Source organism: Cheilinus undulatus, linkage group 9, assembly GCF_018320785.1.
Source record: "Cheilinus undulatus linkage group 9, ASM1832078v1, whole genome shotgun sequence".
Taxonomy (NCBI): domain Eukaryota; kingdom Metazoa; phylum Chordata; class Actinopteri; order Labriformes; family Labridae; genus Cheilinus; species Cheilinus undulatus.
Window position 1 is genome coordinate 13,820,167 of NC_054873.1, and position 23,332 is coordinate 13,843,498.

The 23,332-nt window shown below is 38.5% G+C and overlaps 1 protein-coding gene across 2 annotated transcripts in view; it reads right to left on the bottom strand.

Moving 5' to 3' along the window:
• nts (neurotensin) overlaps positions 1-13,319 on the bottom strand; it is a 118,340-nt gene extending 105,021 nt beyond the window's left edge. For both annotated transcript variants that reach the window (XM_041795919.1, XM_041795917.1), the window contains exon 1: positions 13,016-13,319. The gene's annotated coding sequence lies outside the window, so the exon portion shown is untranslated. The remainder of the gene's footprint in view (positions 1-13,015) is intronic.
• Between the last annotated feature and the right edge of the window lie 10,013 nt (positions 13,320-23,332).

Below are 23,332 nucleotides of genomic sequence, written 5' to 3' on the forward strand. Positions count from 1 at the left end.
AAGATAAGATAGATAAGACAAGACAAGATAGATAAGATAAGACAAGACAAGATAGATAAGACAAGACAAGATAAGATAGATAAGACAAGACAAGACAAGATAGATAAGACAAGACAAGATAGATAAGATAAGACAAGACAATATAGATAAGACAAGAAAAGAAAAGATAGATAAGACAAGACAAGACAAGATGGATAAGACAAGATAAGATAGACAAGACAAGACAAGATAGATAAGACAAGACAAGATAGATAAGATAAGACAAGACAAGACAAGATAGATAAGACAAGACAAGACAAGATAGATAAGACAAGACAAGATAGATAAGATAAGACAGGACAAGACAAGATAGATAAGACAAGACAAGACAAGATAAGACAAGACAAGATAGATAAGATAAGACAAGACAAGATAGATAAGATAAGACAAGACAAGATAGATAAGACAAGACAAGATAGATAAGACAAGACAAGATAGATAAGATAAGACAAGACAAGATAGATAAGATAAGACAAGACAAGATAGATAAGACAAGACTAGATAAGATAGACAAGACAAGACAAGATAAGATAGATAAGACAAGACAAGATAGATAAGATAAAACAAGACAAGATAAGATAGATAAGATAAGACAAGACAAGATAGATAAGATAAGACAAGACAAGATAGATAAGACAAGACAAGATAAGATAGATTAGACAAGACAAGACAAGATAGATAAGATAAGACAAGAAAAGACAAAGTGATGTGATTAAATGGGATGATATTGTTGATGATGAATACTGATGCAATTGGGACATGATGTGATACAATATAACACGATACTATGCAGTCCAATAAAACACGATTTGATGCACTATGATATGCAACAATACAATACAATATGATAAGATACAATAAGATACGTAGGCCTGTAGTAAACCAAAGTAAAACTTGGTCTAAATAAAGTAAGGAAAAAATGAAAATAAAAGGGATAGAATTATACTTTAGGCTGTATTTTAGGAATATTCACTTAGTAAGCATATTGTTGGCCCATCAAGCGGTATTAGACGCTCAGACCACCAAGCACCAATAAGCGTCATCTACATTTCACATCCAAATGGGATAAAGGTAAGTTTAAATGTTTTTTAAAAACCTTTGATGGTTTTAAATGTCTGGTATTGCTGCTTCACAAAACAGCACATAGGATTAATCATTAATTTTGTCATTTCTCATCACCGATCTATACCCAGAAGGAAGAAATGAAGTATTTTTAAACTCATGTTGTCTTGGAGTGTGTTGTGTTGACAGCCACTGGTGCACATTTAAAGGTCACATATTTTACTCTTTTAAGACAAGTTAATATTAGTCTCAGAAGTCCCCAAAACATGCCTGTGGAGTCTGCTGCTGAAAAAACACTCCAGTATTGGATTTGTAGTGTCTAAAAACCCCTTTGTTTTAGCCCCGCTCAGAACAAGCTGTGTCTGTTTCTGACTCTGCCCCTCTCAGGAAATGGATGTGGCATCATGGATGTGGCTCTCCTGATCCTCAGAGTAGGGCGGAACTTTTTCCAAGCGGGAAGGGTCAACGGAACCTGGGGGCGGTGCTAACTCCTCATATGACATCATGAAGGCAAAGTCTGAGAATGGCTTGTTTCAGCACACATTTTCTGAAAGGTAGGGGGGAGATGGATTTTTCTGATTGTTGGGGGGATTGTGGACAGGCCAGGGGCACATATTTTTACTAGAATAGCCCAATAAATGTATTTTGCATAATATGTGACATTTTATCCTTTGACTCAAACAGTTTGACAAGAGAGGACCAACCACGGAGCCAGCCCTGTACCTGTCATGCCTTGCCATGGCGCATGAGGATATAAGCGCTTGTATATATGCGCACATTCATGGTTTGCAAAATTAGCCCAACATCATCAAAATGGTATTTCGTTTAACACTTTTAAGGCACCTTCACAAACAGGCAGTAGTGCAGCAGGTGGAAAAGGAGACATACCTGTAGTTTGCTCATTACACAGCACCGTCTTAATGGTGGTAATTAAAGAAATACCATGGATATTTAGCCGTGGGAAGATTTTTCGGATGGAGGGAGCTGCAGAGAACGGGGGGGGGGGCAGGGGGGTTAAAAATACTAACTTAAAAATACAAATAATGTAAAGTTAGATATTTAAGTAAGGAAACCCACAAGACATAGTAGACACAATGCAGCACGAAACTGGATAATCAAAAAGCTAAATTTACACAATTACTATCAGTACTGAAACAGCAACAAAACATGCTCATAGAGCAGGATCATACAGCAGGATCATACAGTATTATTCTCATATCTCATACAAGAGCAGATATGCACTTGCTGTCAACAAAGCCAGATTTAAAACAAACTCCAACACTGAGGAATAGACAACTGGCATAATATTTACAGACCAAGATATAGGGCATCAGCTAATTTAACTAACAAACAACTTTACATGTATTCAGCCAGACTACTGTGTGTGAAAAGGTGATGTTGCCTCATGTTGTCACTCCAAAGGTGTTTTTGTGCTAAGGACTCTCACTGATGAAACTCTTCATCATGTCTTCTATATCCAGTTGTTCAACAATGTCCCCATGTATATTCATGAGTGCAAGGTGTGTTAGTCTCTGCTCCCCTCTCCACAAAAAGTGTCTCCATCCGCCCGTACTGCTCTAAAGATAGTAGCTTTTTCTCTACAGCCTTGATGCATGCAAAACAAAAAACACAGTCCATCTCTGTAATGTAGCCACCTCCATTTATCAAACCATCTAGGCTGAAAAGTCTGGTCAAAGTTCTTGCCTCCAAAACGCCTACCAGGAAAGGCATGGTCCCAAGGCTGTGTCAATAGTTTGCACTGTCCTCCCACATCTGCCCTTGGCCCGGTGGTACTTTTGCCACTTGCTTCTCCCTCCTCTCCCCCGGCAGCACTCGTCCTGTCAGAGCTAGCTGCAGCCTCCTCAGCTATATTAGCTTGACAAACGTTACTTCCAAGCTCTCTCTTGGGTAAAGCACTGACCGACGTATTTGGGCTGTCATCGTTTGTGCTCCAAGTTCTGCAGGTAGCTGATTCTGATTCCCCGCGTGCTTTAGCTTTCTTAAGTTGATTCATAAAGAAGTCTGAAATCTGTTTTTGCAATTACATTTTTGTTCTGTTGTGTGACTGAGCTTACGTGAGGTCATGACCCCAGATGTAAACATACTCTAACCAGATTGATTTTTTTTTTTTAATCAAGAAATAAAATAACTACTGTGACTAAATATAGTTAACAATAAATGTATCAAACTGAAATATTTCTCAAATATGTATTTGGTAATTTGTATCTATTCACATGAGGGTTCATGTAAATTTTCTACCTTCTGCAAAGGGGGTGCTGCAGCATTCCTGCACCCCTACTTCCCATGGCCTTGGTATTACTATATTACCACCCATTCCTAGGTGCAAATGCTATATTTAACAATTCAAATAAATCAGGATTGGATTGTCTTAAGTTTGAAGTGTACATGTAAAGTGAATCCATTAAAAGCTGACAGTACACAGCTGTAGTGAGGGTGTAAAGTGTCACACCTTGGCTGGTGCTAGGTGACACTATCACACGTTTAACTAGACAACAAGCTGAAGGGTGAAAGAGGAAATGTTTTCTCTCCACACCTACAGACCTGATTCTCACCGTAGTGAGGGGGCCTTATTTATTCTTATCAATACCTAATTAAACATGTACAATTGTTTAACAAACAAAAAGAAAAAGATTAAGACTTATAGAGTAACAACCTGTGACACAACCTGCTAGTTTCTCATTGAACAAATAGTATTCTGCCATCGGGGTCTCTCAATTACACAAGATGACATGGAGAAACTCTCCCTAGCCCATCTCCACTGCTCACTCCCTGTTTTTAAATGAAGACTTTGCTTAATAGAAAATTGCACTCCATATGCTGTATTTACAAACCCCAATTCCAAAAAAGTTGGGATGTTGTGTGAATACGGTTAGAATAGGGTTTTCTTCTGGTTTCCTACTCATTTCCACTGATTTACATTAAAGCTGTTTAACATTGAGGGGCCTTCATTGCCACATTCTGTACTTTAAAATTCACTGTTCTGTTTCAGTGGGAAACAGATCTGTGCTGCATACAGGCCAGTCCAGTCTCTGCACTCTTTTACTGTGAAGCCATGCTGTTGTAACTCGTGCAGAATGTGGTTTAGTATTGTGTTGTTGAAATAAGTAGGGGTGTCCTGTGCACAACAGCACGCTTTTCCACTTTAGGTAGGACCATCTCAGATAAGCTTAGGCCCAGAGAAGTCAGCTGTGTTTCTGGATGTTGTTGATACATGGCTTTCACTTTGCATGGTAGAACCTTAATTTACACTTGTAAGTAGATGCAGCATCATGCTGTTAACACACAACAGCATAATGGCCATTATTTCAAACCATCTTGAGTGTGAACAACTGAGCCTTTCAGGAATGCTTCTTTTATACCCAATCAGAGTACTTTAACCTGTTACCAATTAACCTACTGACCCTTGGAAGTTTCTTTATATTATTTTTCCTTTTTTATTTGAGCATTCAACAACTTTCCCATTTTTCTCTCACCTCTATCCTGACTTTTTTGGAACACATAACAGGCATCAAATTTAGATTGTGTATTTACTTCCTTAACCCTTTAAAGACAGTTGTATTATATTTGACACATGATTTTATGAGACCTGTTTCTAATCAACATGGTCAATAATATCCTAAATCCTAAATGATAAAAACGCCTTCCAGTGGATTATAAGTTGTCATAAACATTTTATCTATCAAATGTGAAGCAAAAATATATACAGTACATAAAATTTTAAGGTCTTTTTTTTTAGGTTTTGGGGTTTTTTTTGGATTTTGATAAATCAGTTCAAAAAATAATAATTTTCTGGCTATTATTTGAGGTATCAGGCTTTACAGTGTTAAAAAAATAAGGTTTATCAGTTTGAATGGGAAATGTCTTGTCTTTGTGCTGTATCCAATTGAATAGAAACACGCTGTATTCACAGTTTTATTCACATTTCACAAAATGTCGCCAACTTTTGAATTTCAGTGATGAATTTCGCATAAAATAGTGTTTATAAAGGAAACAGCTTATGTAAAGACAGTGATCTTCCATAACATCTTCTAAAGCTCCATTAAAAAGTCTTTGCGTTCTTCAGGTCCTTGTTACTCTGCTTTATTGATCACTGTCTCCTCGGCTACCACCTGCTCTTCTTTTTTCAAAGTGTCATCTTTCATCTTTCCTTTCATGCTCTATTTCCCTGCACTAAGTGCCCCATGTTAACGTGCCATCTTCCCTGATGAAAAAGGTGAGACTGCAGTCCCAGCTGGACCCCCATTGTTTTTAAGTGGTTTCTGAGCCACTCATGGCGTCTCTGAGAAAAAGATAAAACACAACACTCCAACAGATGACAAGGGACAGCAGCCATGTTGTTTTCAGCAAACAGGAGAGTGTTACAAAGCTTGGAAACCACATCTATGTTTACTGTCCCCTCAATCAAAAACAATTTCATCTTTAAAACTTGCTGATATCATATCAATGGCTGCAGGATTGTTTCACGATCCCGGCGCATGATTGGTGCATGACTTCCCTGGCACTCTCTCCCCATATTTCCTATCTCTCTTAAACCGTCCTACCCAACAAAGGCAAAAGGCCACAAAAATATTCATAAATTAAAAAACAGGGAGAGTGAGCACTGGTAGTTAGGGGTTGACTAATTATCAGCCAGGCCCTTTATTGATGCAGATATTTGGCATTTAGCCGATTATTGGTATCTGCATTTTATTTCCCTATAATTGGCCAAAATCAGTTCATTCAGAGGTGTGCTATTATGGCTTCCCTGCAAGATGTGTCATCCCCTGTGGCTTTGTTTTTCACTCTCTACAGTATCACCTAATGACCTCCTCACAACACTATCTGACGGGCTTGATGTCACACAATGGCCAGCCAATCAACACTGAGGCCTAAGAGGCACATCACTTCCTGTTTCCTGCTGCTACTGTGTATCTCTGTGCTGTATGTCATGTTGACAGAGCTAGGGCTAGATTGTTTATTTTCTTTAATTTTCCAATATGCATTATTATTAATTTACTTTTGCCACAATAAGTGCATTTTGTTTGTCAAAACAAATGTATAACTGTTTCAAATACTGGTTATTGGTCACATGCGCTACTATTAATAATCTTGTTGTGTAATATTTGATTACACAACACTTTTTCTGGCTTCTAAAATTTATCCCATATTACATAACCTTACACAAAAACTATAAAAAGAATTCCTAGCAAAGTCTTTTTGCAAAATATATACAAAAAACTAAATTAACATTAAAAATCAAAAAGAAATAGACATAAAAAATAATTTAAAGCAAATGAAAATAGTAATTGTCTTAAATCTTTGGAGGTAAAACTTGGAAAGAATCTTTACTGTTTAAAAAAATTAAGATGATTAAGGACAATTTCTTTCAAGCTTTATGCAAAATGACAGTGTTTTCCACACAATGACAGTATTTGGATGGGCCAAAAGCCACCCATGTATATTTGCTGACCATGTTTTCTTTTATTTTTCAATTCATAAATAGTCAACATGTGCACATGGGAGAGAGACTTCCCCTTGTTCATCCTTCCTGTAAATACACTGATTGAAGTGGGATGTCTCATGTTAAAACTTAAGCACAGTTTTTTTTTTTAAAGCCTCTTGCCGCTGATATCCTCCTGTAGTCCTGCACACTTGGATGATGGTTGCAGTATTCTCTCACTAACAATAAGCCACATTCAGCTCACCTGCAATGATTATATCATGAAACATTTCAAAAGGTGAGTGATGTTTTTTTGAGCATCTTTATAAAACCTACTGTTGATGAATACTGTTAAAAGACCAAAGACAAAATATAAACATACAGTAAAAGGAAGGGCAGGATGGCCATCTCCACCACCTCAGCACAGCATCATTCTGTGGGAATCACTGAGCCAAAGACTATAAAATATATAAGACTATTGATGTCAATCATTTGGATTATGCAGGGGCTTTAAAGGCTAATCTTCATTGGCCACCTTAACAAAAAAATGTCTCAAACCAACTTTTGGTCAGACAAAGAGGTGGAGCTTAGGCAGGTCATAAGCCTTTTCATAAACAGCTACATCATACTGACTTGCCATCACATCAGATATGTCCCTACTTGTGCATATCAACAACATGCCATGCTGCACAGAGTCCTTAAATTATCCCCAACACAGATTACCTTCAGCACAGACTTGAAGCCAGGTCACAATCTTTCAGAACGTTTTCCGACATATAGAAGCAGCTACAGCAGCAGGTTAACACACATGGTTTGACCTTCCATAAAAATTAACATCTGGGAACATGACTCCCTGGGGTTACAGAAATGGCATGTGGTAATTGTTAATTATCACCTCAGTTATGTATGTGTCATACACAGCATGCCGGTGAAGATTAACACTATGGGGGTTTGATCATACGCATGCAGGCTGCAGCACATGTCAAAACGGTTTGAGTCACAGTTAGAGAAGCTGTGGTGTCACAGTTTAACCAGCAGATGGTGTTATGGTCAAAGAGTTCAGAAGGATTTTGTTTCCCACTCTGTTGGTTCTTCATGTGCACTTTTTTTCTAAAACTATTTGGACATTTAAATGATACGTATGTGGTTAGTGTAGGCTTAAATTATACATTAGTAGGATGAAAAAACATTCTCCTTTCATTCAAGGTCACTCAAACCTGTTTTTCAATCTTGCTGCAGGGGTTTTGCTCCCATTCAGCCAAAAGAGAATCAGTAAACTTGACCATTGATGGGTCAATAAAAACTGTACTCCATAGAGTGTATTTCCTGAGCAGTAAACCAGCATTATCACTTCCTGGATGAATCTCACAAGGAGAAAGAAAAGCTGTTAAAAGAATCTACTGTGCTACTCACAGTAGATTCTGGGATTGCTAGGGTGTGGCATTATGGGCTAAGGAGGGAGCTTTTGGTGACAGAACACAAAGCTGATGGTAAAGAATAATCATGATTGATTACAAGTACACAAAACACGAATGAGACACAACAACACAATGGCAGCTGCCTGTGGCACTCCCTTATTGAGCAGTCTTTGAGGTATCATACAGCACTCAATGGGAATAATAAACACATCCTTCATGCAGCTATTTCAAGGAGACTGCCATGGCAGGACAAGTCCTGTAACAACAAGAAATTACGGATTTCTCTGGCTTTGAAAACTGTTGGAAATATTCGAGGTTTAAAGGCATTCATCTAAAAAGACAAATTTGATTATTTTACACTCATGTAGATATTTCCATGCAAAACATTCAACAAACTGGGCAGAGAAAGTGAAAATTAAGGCTGATACCCATACCAACATTTAAAATAACTATTTAGAAACAGTGATACCAATGTTTTTTGAATTACGTCTTTTAATGTCAGACTACCACTTATCCAAGATTTTCTCTTGTGTTTGATTTTTTATTTATCAAAAAATTATAATAGACAAAGAAGGATAAACAGTGTCAATCTTTATAGAACATGGGCCTAAACCAGAATTAAATCACATATTATTCAAATTGATTATTTAACCCAACACTAAATCAATAGATAAGTTAAAATCAGAGATGAGAGGTTAACAGTTTTTTACCAGTGTCTTTGGTGTTGACTTAATATTGATCAACCATTAAAGAAAGGGTAAAAAAGTTTTCTGATTTCAATGAAATTTATAAGGGAAAAAAACTGTTATCATCCAAAATCTTAATCAGGAGGTCAGACTGGGAAACAGTTAAAAATTAAAATTGGTCAAATTAGAATCAGTGCGTCTCTGGTTTAAGTACAACAAGAGCATAAACTGTAGAACAAAATATTTCTTTAAAGATTCAATCTCTTAATTTTGCTCTCAATGTGGTTGATGTTGTGTAACTTTAAATGTGAACATTTTTACCCTGGTGCAGCATGCCTCTAAAACCCTAAAAAGGGTCAGGGTTTGCATGATCACAATGGTACAACCTCTGCCTCAGTTTGAGCCAGGAAAAACCCTGGATCTGTGTTTATGCCACATTAACTGAAGGTGGCTGACGGCTGTCAATGGGCCAGTATCAGCTGAAATGCATCTCTGCTGTAAATGCCTCACAACAGTGAGAAAAAATGGATGACTAAAATAATAGTGAAATTAAAGCATAATGAAGAGTAAAATAAATATCATAAAGATACGCAGTACGAATTTTTATTTAAAAAAAAAAACATGAATTTACATAGCAGAGAATATATAGATTTGGTTTTTAGAGGAAATCTTAAAATAGGAATTGCAAACTACGCTGTGTAGTTAAAACTTGATTTAAAAAATATTTTTATTTTATTTTAAAAGGCGATTTCTGCTGGTCATTAGCCAACCTTCGCTCTTTTTTTTTGTAAATAAACGCTGCATGCTGTCTGCTTTATGCTCATAAATGACACAGCGCCATTATAAATGAATAAAAATCACTGATCTGAGGGTATTTTGTAGGCTGTATGAGTTTAAAGAGTTTCACACTGGGATCACAGAGCTCAAAGGCAGGTGCACGCTGATCGTCTCTCAATTATTTTTTTTTAGTATGATGTGATGAGCCTATAAAAACGTATTAATGCTTCAAAAGGCTTGTTATGTTCATTTAAGGATCATTTAGATTACCAAGCAGGTGCAGTAAGGAACCTGTATGGATTAAACTGGTCCCCAACGAGGTGGTTTTTAAAATGTATTTATTTAATTTTCTACCTGAACAACCAATCAATTGGTTGGTGCCTGGGTGTGATTTTGGTCGACCAAGATTTTCTTTGGTTGACTACAGCCCTGATAATTTGTGCACTTGAGTGAAAGAGTCTTCAGATTGAGCCCTAAGGGAGATGAGTTTTAGCCTGTGCTGCCACCTAGTGGACTGAAGGAGAACTTTTTTCCCTAGTCTTTCTTTTTTCTCTTTTATTTTTGTAAAATTAAATCCATAGTAATAAAGTGTCTACATATTCTAGCATGATCTTTCACAGTGTCACAGTAAATGAAAACTCATGCTGGTAAGGTGGGGCTTATGATTAAACCTCGTCGTATTATAATTTAGTTTTAACAAAGAATAAAAATCAAAAGACATTGTAAAAAATGGGTGGATGCAACCAAACAATTTCACACTTCTGTTTAGTCACAAGATTAGTGTGAAGTTTGTACCACAACGCTAAACCTAAGACAGAACTGATGCAACAGACCTCAGATCAGATAATCCCTTCTTATAATCCTAACTGCCATTTAACTGAGACTTATTTAGGATAGGGGTCAACTATTTCTGCCACAAAATCAATGATCACTTTAATTCATGCAAACAGAAAGGAGAACTCTAGAGCAGTGGTTCTTAAATCGTGTGGCAAGGCACACCAGTGTGTCTTGAGGCTAGTTTAGGTGTGCCTCAGGGATTTACATTATTATTACAACTAAATAACAAAAGATGCTTGTTTTAAAGTGGCTAATTTGCACAGATATGGTATAATATTAGGTGTGCTTTGGGCAAAAAACTTTGAAAACCACTGCTCTAGAGGATGCTGAGGTAATATTCTTTGAATGAAGCAAAAGGTGTATTTATGGTCATCCTATATTTAATTTCTTTTCAATTTTACTCATCTAATGTTATGTTAGTACACACACCTGCCACTCTTTTAGGTACACCTGGTCAGTTGCTTAACACAGATAGTTTATCAGCCAATCAAATAGAAGCAACTCAATGTATTTAGGCATGTAGACGTGGTCAAGACGACTTACTGAAGTTCAAACCGAGCATCAGAATGGGAAAGAAAGGGGATTTAAATTACTATGAACTTGGCAGGGTTATTGGTGCCGGACAGGCTGGTCTATTTCAGAAACTGTTGATTTTTATGCACAACCATCTCTAGGGTTTACAGGGACTGGGAATGGTCAGAAAAAGGGAAAATATCCACCGATGTAGGCGAAAATGCCTTGTTGATGTCAGAGGAGAATGGGCAGACTGGTTTGAGATGATAGAAAGGCATCAGTAACTCAAATAACCCCTTGTTGCAACTCTAGTATGCAGAATAGCATATGCTGCCTGGTCTGATGAGTCTTGATTTCAGCTGCAACATTTAGGTCAGAATTTTGCGTAAACAGCATAAAAGCATGGATCCATCCTGCCTTGTATCAATGAACCAGGCTGCTGGTGGTAGAGTAATGATGTGAGGGATATTTTCTAGGCACATTTAACTGAGCATCATTTGAATGCCACAGCCTCGCTGAGTATTCTCGCTGACCATGTCCATCCCCTTATGACCACAGCGTATCCATTTTCTGATGGCTACAGCAGAATAATGCACCATGTGACCAAACTCAAATCATCTCTAACTGGTTCACTGAACATGACAATGTGCTTACTGTACTGCAATGGCCTCCACAGTCACCACATCTCAATCCAATAGAGCACCTTTTGGATGTGGTGGAGCGGGAGAATTTGCATCATGGATGTGCGGCATACAAATCTGCAGCAACTGTGGGATGTTATCATGTCAATATGGACCAAAATCTCTGAGGCATGTTTCCAAATCCTTGCAAAAGGGGGCCCAACTCAGTACTAGCAAGGTGTACCTAATAAAGTGGCTGGTGAGTGTAGGTTCAAATCCCCCTGCAAGCATGAAAATAATAATAAGTTGGCTGTTTTTTGACCACTGAACTACACATGGCACATATTTAACAGTTCGTAGAAAGTAGTGCTGTCAAATGAAACTCTTTTGTATTTAATAGTAAAATGATCATGTAGCAGCAGTTGGTCTATAACTTAATGACACTATACTGAAGAGTGGCAGCCTCTAAGTGATGTCAGTCAGTGCAGCAGAGACTTAGTGGGAACACACACCAGAAAATGACCAAGCAAACACGTTACACTTTGGTGAAATCAACACACAGAAATGTAGCTCCATCGCTCTAACACACACACACATCTCTCTAGTAACCGGACACCTGCTCTGACTGACAGACAGCGGCACAGAGTCCAGGTCCAGTCCCAGCCCTTCCTAATTGGATTTGTGAGGCATCCCGCCGCAGGCCTCTAATAGCCTCTTGTAAGCCACCAAGGGCCCAGCGTGGACCACTTTCTCCCCACGCTGAGAATAAGTTACCTCCTGAAAAGCATTTTTGGCAGCACAGCCTAAATCCTCAGAGATATTAGGCTCTTGTAGATTTTGACAGACTTTGACAATAATGTCAGAACAACAGGACAAACACGTGGTAGAGAAAGGGAAACAAAAAGAGGGACGAAGCAGACTTTTAGTGGTTTAAAAAATTTAAAACGTTTCTCTATCTGACTTCCTAAACAAGCCTTTGTTTAATATCCAAACCCACACGAGAAAATCTAAATTTAGAGCCTTCACTTGGAAAACCTCATAAAGGCCGCTCAGGGACTGTTGTTAGGTAAATTGGGTTTACATGCTAGCTTGTTAGCGGCTTGTATTATTTCAGTTGCAGCATCAGACTACAGTAGTTATGAAGGCAAAGGGCTGAAAACTGTTGAGGGATACAAGTATACACCCAACTCAGTAGGACATGTTTCACAATAAGGTTTGAAGCACAACTGTATCACGATACTCTAATCCCAATAAAAGCCTGACTTAAGTCTTCTTAATGAAATAAAGATTGTTTTATAGCAGTTCTTTGAAACACAAATTGCACACTATCACTTTACCTTACTTTTCTTCTTAAAATAATGACTAAGTTTGGATTTTGAGGGGGGGTTTTTTTGGTCAATGATAGAAAAAAGCACATTTTTTGTTGTAAAAAGTAGTCGTTTCAGCGTCAAATAGCGGTGCCAATCTAAGCAGATGTATAGCAAAAAAGCATTCTTACAAATTCAAGTGGGCTTATAGAAATCTCATTTAAGTTTACAAAAATAAATATTGCAGTATTTTTTTAAGCTAAGTGATTATAAACTATTTACGACTTAAAACAGAAGTGCCACAAAGCAAACTTACTTTGAAAGTTCACGTCGTTCAAGCAGGCCGTGTTTCCCCCCTCCTTGTGATTATCGCTATCCTCCATCTGACATCAGGTTAGCTATTAGCATCCTCCTCACTGGAGTTAGCATACGCCGACCGTTGACACCGAAGTCATTCGCTGTTTCTTATCTGTTTTTCCTGGAAAAATAAAGTGTTGCCGGTTCATTTGCTTCAACAAGCTGAAAAAATGTAAATTTGTAAGAATTCAGATTTCTATTCGACAGTTAAAGTCACTTTGGGACTATGAAGTGTTACAGTATACCATTCAGGTTGTCCCGAACATTAGCGATTTTTTGTCTTAAACTTTATTTACAACTCTGTAACATTTTCGTACAAAAAGAGGTGTTGCATCACCCCCAACACATTTAAGAATTCACTGTTCTAACATTTGCAGCAACCCTTTTTAACAGTTAAAACCTAAATACAAATGTGACTGATAAAATAATAACTAGAACAAAATAAAAAGAAAAAAAACAATGACAGTTCGATAAATCAACCTGTAAGTCGTTTTTCATTTTTTTCATTTACTAACAAAGTAACTTCCTAACAACATACAAATACCACCACAACAATTCACCCATGTATGAACACTTATATAATAAACTTAGCACAAAAAGTAAGGAAATTTGTGTTCAGTGGATTATTTCTTTGTTGTAATAATGCTTTTTGGCAATAAATCTTATTCCGTTGGAAAGCCTGTTTATTTCCCTTTTAAATGGTGCCACATTTGTAAGGAGCATGCATTTTTGGAATGAGCTGCAGAGATGAGTATGTGGGTTGCGCCTATGAAAAATTTGCCAAAGGCTGCCAATGCTATAGAGCTTATTTTGCTGTTGCTATTGAGTCTTGTTTTGAGCTTCTGGTACCCCCAGGTGCACCTGTGAGCATGGGCCCTGCTACAGTGGTCAGTAAGTGTCTGCTCCAAGAATTGGCACGCCACATTTGACTGATCTGGATAGGGCCCGTGGGATGTGACAACTTCAAACTTGTGTTTCGCAAAACCAAGTTGCGGCATTGTTTGAAGTGAGCCCTAGTACCATCTCCAAACTGAAGGCCAAGTTCCATATAACGGGGGATGTCAGAGTCAGGCCACAAAGTGGGCGTCCCCAGAAGACGACACCCCAAGAAGACCGTTTCTTCACCCTGTTAGCACTTAGATACTGTAGGCTGTCTTCTACAGATTTGCAGTCAAGGTTTGCGGGACAATATGGCCGACAGCTTCATAGTTCATATCAGGAACATCACTGCATCACTCATGTATAACTAACAAGACCTAACTACATGAGTGAAGTAACTTTGCACATTTTTATATTCATTTTTTAAAGATAGATCTTCTGGCTTTTATGCCTTTATTTAGAGTGAAGGACAGTGGATAGAGTCAAAAAATGGGAAAAATGAGTGGAAGGGAGCCACAGGCCAGACGTAAACATGGGTCGCCCCTATTTACTACATGTTTGACAGTAACCCAAAACAAAAAAATAAAGTGACTAAATAAGAGAATACTACAGCAAGGGAATGCAAAGTGGGAGTATTTCATTAAAAATAACTATTAGTTGTTCTTAAAACCCACAGCCAAACAGCAGAAACATATTTCATAATAATGATAAGAAGCAGAAAAAAACCCTCTGAAGGGCTGTCCCACAATGTTTTTGTTTACTAAAGCACCCTAAAAAGGAAATAAAATCTTCATATGTGTGTGATGTGTATGTTTAAAGTCTCTAAAAGTATAAAAATTTCTGAAAAAAATTCTCTACAGGGATTTTTTAAGAGATTAATTTACTATAATCAGTTGATTTATGCAGTGCTATTTCACTCATACACACAAAACGATTGTGCCAGTGAAAATCTTAATGTAGAATATAAAAACATAGCATTAATGTCAAACGGATTATTTGTAGATTAGATTCAAATTAAGATGGTTGTTCAACCATGTAAATCAAAGTGTAATTAAAAAAGTATTTATACATGAAATGAAAAACCAGTGAGTAATTCATGCAACCAATGTTAAACCAACAAATAAAAATGATTTAGTATGTAATGAGGCCTGCAGATTTTATCTGACAACAGTGAAATGGCCATGCTGATTTGATAAAATGTCCCACTTTATCAAACCACTAGAGGGCAGTGAAGTGCAACCATTTACTGTCACCACAAGCCCCTTCATAAATATCACATATCAGAGTAGACTTATGAAGACTTTCTTGCAAAAATGTTAATTCGAGTGAGGTTTTTGTTTCTCTTAACACAGCAATATCAAAGCAGTATTTAATTGATATTAGACATTTTGACCTTTTGTTACTTTATCTCTTCAGACTTAAAGTCAGTTTCAGACAATTACCCTTAGGTCTGATTCGTCCAGTTTAATAAGTTGACGCCAGATGATAAAATTTGTTTGTTCTTTTATTTGAGAAAAACTGAAGAGAACTAGGAGAATTAAAAATACTGATTAACATATTTAGTAAAGTTCAAGTGAAAAAGTACAAACCTGGTAGTGTTCCTGCAGAATAAAAGTAAATTGTAGGTTATGCCCCCACATCAGTGTTGGCCTGGGGCCAGAGGCAAAATGTTTTGGTGTTGTGTGTCTATCTCTACTGTTTTTCCATCAATCCCAGTCACTCCTGTGAACATGAAATTTCAAGAACCCTATGAGGGACTTTAGCACAAATATCCACTCTGAACCACAGATGGAATGATTGGATATTTAGGGTCATATGTCAGAGAGACTTTATAATGTATTCGATTTTTAGGTCAGTGGGCCTCAGGTTCACCCCTTTCCTGAAAACAAAACGTCTCAAGAAATTTTGAAGGATTTTCTTTAAACTTTGCAAAAATGTCCATGCTGACTCAGGGATAAAATGATCAGGTCAAAGTCACTGTGCCTCATGTTCATCTTTTTCTTGACAAGACCTCTGAGGGATTTTCTTCAAATGTCGCAGAAACGTCCACTCTGACTCAGAGACTTAATGGTCAGATTTTGGATGCCACAGATTAGAGATCAAGTTCATGGAGGCCAATGGAGTACGGTGAACTCATTGTCATGTTCAAGAAACTAGTGTTTTGTCACAGGGTGCATTATCCTGTTGAAAGTATCTAACAGAAGATGGGTACACTGTTGTCATAAAGGGATGGACCATTACACCACCACAGCAGCCTGAACCGTTGATACAAGGCAGGATGGATCCATGCTTCTATGTCATTTACATCAAATTCTGACCCTGTCATCCGAATGTCACTGCTTAAATTGACGCTAACCAGACCAGGCAACGTTTTCCAATCTTCTTTGTCCCATTTTGGTTAGCTGTAGCCCATCTGCTTCAAGGTTCCACTTGTTGTGCATTCAGTGATTGTATTCTGCATACCTTGCTTGTAACTAGTGGTTATTTGAGTAACTATTGCCTTTCTATCATCTCAGTCAGTGTGCCCAGTCTCCTCTGACATCAGCAAGGCATTTTTGTCCACACAGCTGCTGCTCACTAACCTTGCAAAGCAGATGGATACGCCCGTTTCCCTGTTTCTCACTGGCAAATCCATCTTGCAAAGCTCCCATCTGAACAGTTTGGGCCCAGTTAGAAAGTGACAGGACCAGTCAACATCAAGGGGCAGTACTTTCAGGCGCAGCAGAATCATGACGTAAGCAAGCAGCAACAAGAGGCCGGTGCAATTATGGCAGAAGACATTAGCGTGGATGCTGCTATGTTGTCAGTTTTAACAGAACTTGATGAAATTTCTTTGTTAAAAGAAGAACAAAGAACAGCATTGAGTTGGTTTCTTTTAAAAGACGACAAAAGTCGTGTACTGACATGTCTGCAGTCGCCATGGAGTTTCTTCTTTGGTAGCTTTTCACACACACCTTGGTAGCAGCTATGACATCACATGTTTTGCCGCTCTGATTGGCCCGTAAAGATGTGACAGACAGAACGTTCATCCAGTCACCCTCTGAGTTTTTTTTTTGAAGACATTGTATATCGAAGGTTTTCCAGATGGATGTGTGACACAAATCATCTGTCGTCAGGTTAGCCGCTCACTGGATGTCTTCCCTTTTTCGGACCATTCTCTGTAAACCCTAGAGATGCATGAAAATCCCAGTAGATCAGCTAACCAGCCAACAACCATGCCACGTTCAAAGTTACTAAAATCCCCTCTCTTCCTCATTCTGATGCTCGGCTTTAGCTTCAGCAAGTCGTCTTGACCACGTCTACATGCCTGAAAGCATTGAGATTCCACCATGTGATTGGCTGATTAGCTTTTTGTGTTAACAAGCGATTGAACAGGTGTACCTAATAAAGTGGGCGGTGAGCGTAGGCACTCTAGCGCTGTGCTTTCGCTATCAAGTGGCGTTTAACTACCAAGTGGTTGTCTGATTTCTAGCTGTCTTTGTGCAGGGTATCTGTTGAATTTATGAATTACTGAATTGAAGTAATCCAAACTTAAAAACAACTTACAAGTAAATAAAATACTGCAATAAAGTAAATTGAGAAAGTATTCCCCTTGTCTCTTGAAGTCCTTATATTTTCATGTTACAAGTCCAGTGCATGTTATACACCAGCATGATTGCACTTCATTTGTTCTCTCTGTGCTAGTATCCCATCATATTATATCTTGATGTAGGGAACTTGAACTTTAACCTTTGACCTCCAAAATGTAATGAATGTATAAATGTAATGCCTCTGCACTGGCTACATTCTGGGCTGGAAACATTGTGTATTCAGGCTGTAAATCTATAAGTTATAAATTAACACTGAAAATGCATGGTTTGGCATTTTTGAATCAAAAGTAGTCCAAAAACTAATTCTGAAGTAAAGAGGTGATACCTGAAATCTCTGCTTCAGTAGAGTCACAAAGTTTAGTGTTCCTTTTCTTAGCCTGTGAATGTACCACTGAGCCAGGGCGAGGGATTTTGATTAATAGCAGTAAAAAAGAAGGATGAGTGGTGAGCCGTTCTATTTGTTCCAGAAAAGAAGAAGTAGAACATCAGTGCTGAGTGATTAAAAAAACAACAGTGAGCAGACAGCGAGTGTACATCTTCACTGTGGAACATACGTGACCATCAGCTCGATTTTTCAGCCGACAGAGCGTTTGATCTGACTCTATATCTTCATGGCTGCAGCTTTATGTGTGTGTGTGTGTGTGTGTGTGTGAGTGTGTGTTTTCACATTCACACACTCGGGTCTGTCCTCCCCTGTGTGAGGTAGAGCGGGAAGCAGGGAGGCAGGGGAGGGAGGCTCTTATATTAATGGCTGCGGTTAACCTGAGGGGGTCAAACCCATTGGAGCTGTTGATGGATCTGGTCTGCAGGAGCTTTCTCTCTCAAACTCTCTCTCTCTATATATATATATACTACATACACAGATGCAAACATGTGTGCAGGCCTGGTTGCATGATCATCAGTCTCTGGTTGTCAAGTCACAACTTCTGTGGCAGAGAGATGAAGATGATGCAGGAGGTGAGAGGAGGGCAGCATGGACTCACAGATGGTGGGAAAAGACGGATATAAAGGAGCATGTTTAAGTTTTAGGCATGGATATGTTCTTTAGAAGCTGAGGAGGAAGAAGAAACTTTCTGGATGAGGTTAGCCTTGAGGAATTGGAAAACACACAAAATCTGGGAATTTATAAAATACATTCTTTACCATGTTGTTGTTAATCTGTGACATTGGTATTGGAGCTCCGCTAAAATATACAAATCTTTAATGGCCAGTGTTCCACAACTTTATCATCTTTGATGTATGTCCTCTTCTCGAAAGTCACTGTGTCTTGCTGACTAAAGAGTGGAGGGACCATCCAGCTTATTATCAGCACACAGTTCAAAAGCCTGCATCTCTGATGGTATGGGGTAGGCATTAGTGCCTATGGCATGGGCAGCTTACATATCTGGAAAAGCACTATCAGTGCTGAAGTATCTAAAGGTTTAAGTGCAACATATTCTCCCAACCAGACAACATCTCTTACAGAAAAAGCATGGCTTTGTAGTAGAAGAGTCTACTCTACATCAGACTCTACATCAGACAACAATAGGACAACATTCCTCTACCAAAACTCAAGCAACTGGTCTCCTCATTTTCCTGACAGACTGTTGTTAATGGAAGGGTGGTGGAACACAATGGGACCGAAGTCCTGTCCCAACTTTTTTGAGATGTGCTGCTGCTATAAAATTCGAAAATGAGCCAGTATTTTTTTGTGAAATGGTAAAAGTCTAAATTTCAATATCTGGTATGTTTTTATGCTCTATTGTGAATAAAATATTTGTTTATAAAATTTGAAAATCATTGTTTTTTTTAACACTGCATCCTGACATTTTTTGGAATAGTGGTTGAAGAATTTTTGTACTGAAATATCAAAATTAGTTAGTTGAAGAATGGATAAACCTTTGGACCAATCCAATAATCAGGCTTTTGCTGAGTTTTGTCTCAAGGGGGGAATCAGGACCAAAATCAACCCAATTAGTAATAGTTTGTGCCCCGTTTAAAAGCAGGAATGCTAATGCAAGCTCTCTGTATTTCAGTCATATTTATTTCTCTGTTTACTTGTGTCGGACCATGATTATCCTCTGCCTGATTCAAGCTGCAGCGGCTCTGTTCACAAAGCTGAAAACTGCTACGCTCTAAATTGGCCTCACTGAGTTGCAAATCTTTGGTGTAAACTGGACTTTGCTGGCATCTATTAAAGGTCACATATTATGCAAAATACACATTTTCTGGCTTTTATAACAAAAATATGTACCCCTGGCCTGTCCACAATCCCCCCAAGAATCAGAAAAATCCATTCTCTTTCCCCCTCTCTCTCTCCAGCTTTTAGAAAATGTGTGCTTAAACAAGCCGTTCTCAGATTTTCCCCTCATGATGTCATGTGGGGAGTTAGCTCCGCCCTCAGGTTCGGTTGGCCCGCCCTGCTTGGAAGAAAGTTCAGCCTTCCTCTGCTGATCCTCATCCATTTCTTGAGAGGGGCGTGGTCAGGGGGCGGAGTCATACAGCTTGTTAAAGTTTAAAGCCACAGACAAAGAAACAGCTTGTTCTGAGCAGGGTTGAAACAGAGGGGTTTTCAGACATGCAAAAATTCTATATAGGAGTGTTTTTTTTTTTCAGCAACAAACTTCACAGGCATGTTTTGGGGACCTCTGAGACCAATATAAACTTGTCTTAAAGAGGTAAAATATGTGACCTTTAATGAGATGATAAACAGCAGCTAACAAATAATTGCTGTATGTGTAAATGGACCTTTGGTGGCAGTAAACATGACAACACAATTTTGTTTTTTTCTGGCTGTAAATGTATTGAATTCTGCTGTAATGTGGAACATTTTAATATGGGGCCTAATGGAGATGAAATCATTTTTGGAAGCAGCCCCAAGTGGCCATTTGAGGAACTGCCATTTTTTGGCAGTACTTCAGCATTTTCCAGTGATTTTACATTTCTCAGGCCTGGTGTTTGCTGCTTGTGTGTGAGACAAAAATCAGCAAAATTCGCTCTAAGCGCTCTAAAGAAAGTGGAACATTTGACCCATGCATTGAAAAGATTTCAGCCTCCCTTGTTTAAAGAAGTCTGTCCTCACCTACTGTAAAGATTGAAATATGGGTGGTAAATCAGCGTAAATTAAACATCACATAATGATATATACAATGGAGTGAATCCACCATGTGTCTCTGCTGAATTAGGCCCAGAAACACCTCACTACAACATCAGGAAAACACCCAGAACTATTTCCATGGAAACTTTAGGATCAAAGCCTCCATGTTTTGATGCGTGCAGATAAAGTTCTCATGTTTGTGCTCTTAAAGGACAGTAACCAGGAAGTACACAAAGGAAACAAACTTGTTTCTTGACTCGAACATCTGACCCACGTTAGGGCCTTAATTGAATCAAGCCTACCGTTCCTATAGACAGGGTTTCCCTTCAGATACCATCCACGTCTGACTGTGATCTCAGAGCAAAACAAAGGGATGATGTCAGAGGGGAAAAAAGAAGACATGCTCCCAATTACGTGACAATGTGATGGATTAAAGCGCTGCATGTTTCAGGAGAAACGTGGAGAGTTGGGGCCTCATGGAAACAGCTCAGCTACTATTGATGAATGAAGAGATTAACTGTGTTTAATGAGCCCACATGACTACAAAGGTGAGGCCTGATTTTGAACCAAGTTTAAAGGATAACGTTGGTTACACTGTGTATTTTTCTTGTTGTCAACCAATCTGATGTAAAGACCAGGTCGTACAGGGAAATTAACCTTATAACAAGTAGCGCCTGTGCATCAAAAGCCTGAAGTTTGTTGAGTTAGTCTAAGAATATGCACTTTGCTGAAATATATTGTCAGCAAAATAAACATGGGACGGTATTTTTTTTTTCTTTTGATCAATTCAGCAGACAAACATTTGCCAAAAAGTTCTCCCTAGAGCACAAGCATATTTTCATCAGCAGCTGGGAATAGTCCCTGACGAATACATTATTTCCCACTGAGCAATATTTGCAGAAAACTTAAAAGAAACTTCTACTTCAAAGTTATTCTCTCATTAGTCACTATTGGATACACAGAGTCTGGAAACTGAGAGGAAAAACAACCGTTTCCCTTAGCATGCAGCCATACATTGACAGAAGGATTTTAATCATAAGTTAAGAAACATTGATTTATCAGTTATTTAGAACAGATTCATCGTTTATTTTTTCCATCAAAGCTATGTAAAGCAGGGGTTACCAAACGTTGCCATACCAGAGACCACATATCACATTAGCCTGTTGCATGGACCCTCATCTTGCAAAAGCTCTTAAATTCCTGGCACATATGTATGGATGGCCAGTTCAGCACCCTGACTCTTCTACTGCCAAGTCATGCTGTTGTGATGGATGCTGTCTGTAGTTTATTAATATCTTGCTGAAATATGCAAGGCCTTCCCTTAAACAGATAGATTTGGATGGGAATATGATGCTCTAAAACCTTTATCTACTTCTCAGCATTGATAGAGCCTTTCAAGATGTGTAAGCTGCTCATGCCATATACACTAATGCAACCCCACACCATCAGAGATGCAGGCCTTTGATAACAAGCTGGATGGTCGCTCGCCTCTCCTCATCTGTGCTTTCTAATTTTGATTAGTCTGACCACAGAACAGTTTTCCATTTTGACTCAGTCCACTTTAAATGAGCTTTGGCCGAGAGAGGACGGCAGCCTTCCTCACATATGGCTTTTTTTTTTTTTTTGTATTTGTGGGGGTGAACTGTGATGACAGTGATTTCTGGAAGTGTTCCTGAGTCCATGCAGTGAAGTACAGTACAGAATCATGCCTGTTTTTAATGCAGTGCCTTCTGATGACCCAAAGATCACAAGAATCCAATATTGACCCAAAGTCTTGTTGTATGCACACAGAGATTTTTCCAGATTCTCTGAATCTTTTGATGACATTGTGTACTGTTGACAGTGAGATATTAAGAGTCTTCGCAATTTACGTTGAGGAACATCTTTCTGAAATTGTTCCACAATTTTTAGACGTATTTTTTTGCCAGTTGGAAAAACTGTGCCAATCAGTACTTCAGAGAGACACTGACTTTTTAATATGCTTCTTTTATACCATTATTTCCACTTACTTTCCAGTCTTTTCTTGCCCCGTTCCTACTTTTTGAGTGTTGCTGCCATCAGATACAAAATGACCTGATGTTTTTCATTGAATGGTAAAATGTCTCAATACCAGGATCTGATATATTTTTATATTTTGAATGAAATATGGGTTGAAGAGATTTGCTAATTATTGCCATTTATCACCATTTTGCACAGTGCCCCAACTTTTTCATAATTGGCGTTTTAAATGGTTGACTGGTGACCAGTTCAGAGTGCACCCCAACTCTCACCTGATTACAGCAGGGGATCAGCTCCAGTCTCCAGTGACTGCACCCGAGATAAGTGGTATAGAGAATGGATGGATGGGACGAAGTTTAGAGGCAAATCATGCTTGTTATTGGATCACATCATTTCAGTTTCAGTCATCCCAGTAGGTTTGCTGATCAGAATAACATAATTATTCCATATAATTTAAACATAGTAAGAAATTTACAGTCATGTTGGAATCAAGTGACATTCATTTATTTTGCTAACTTCACATAAATTTACAACACAATTATAAATCCTGCCTCCTCTGCCTGCATTAAGTACCTGTGATACAGCACAGAGGCAGATGACAAAGATTACAGAGCTTTGCTGCAAAGCACAAACACACATCAGTCCATTGAGTCAGTTTGACCTCTGCTCATCTTCAGTCCTGAGCTGGCCGGATGGACAGAGGAAGACAACGCTACAGGAAGCTCATTCACAG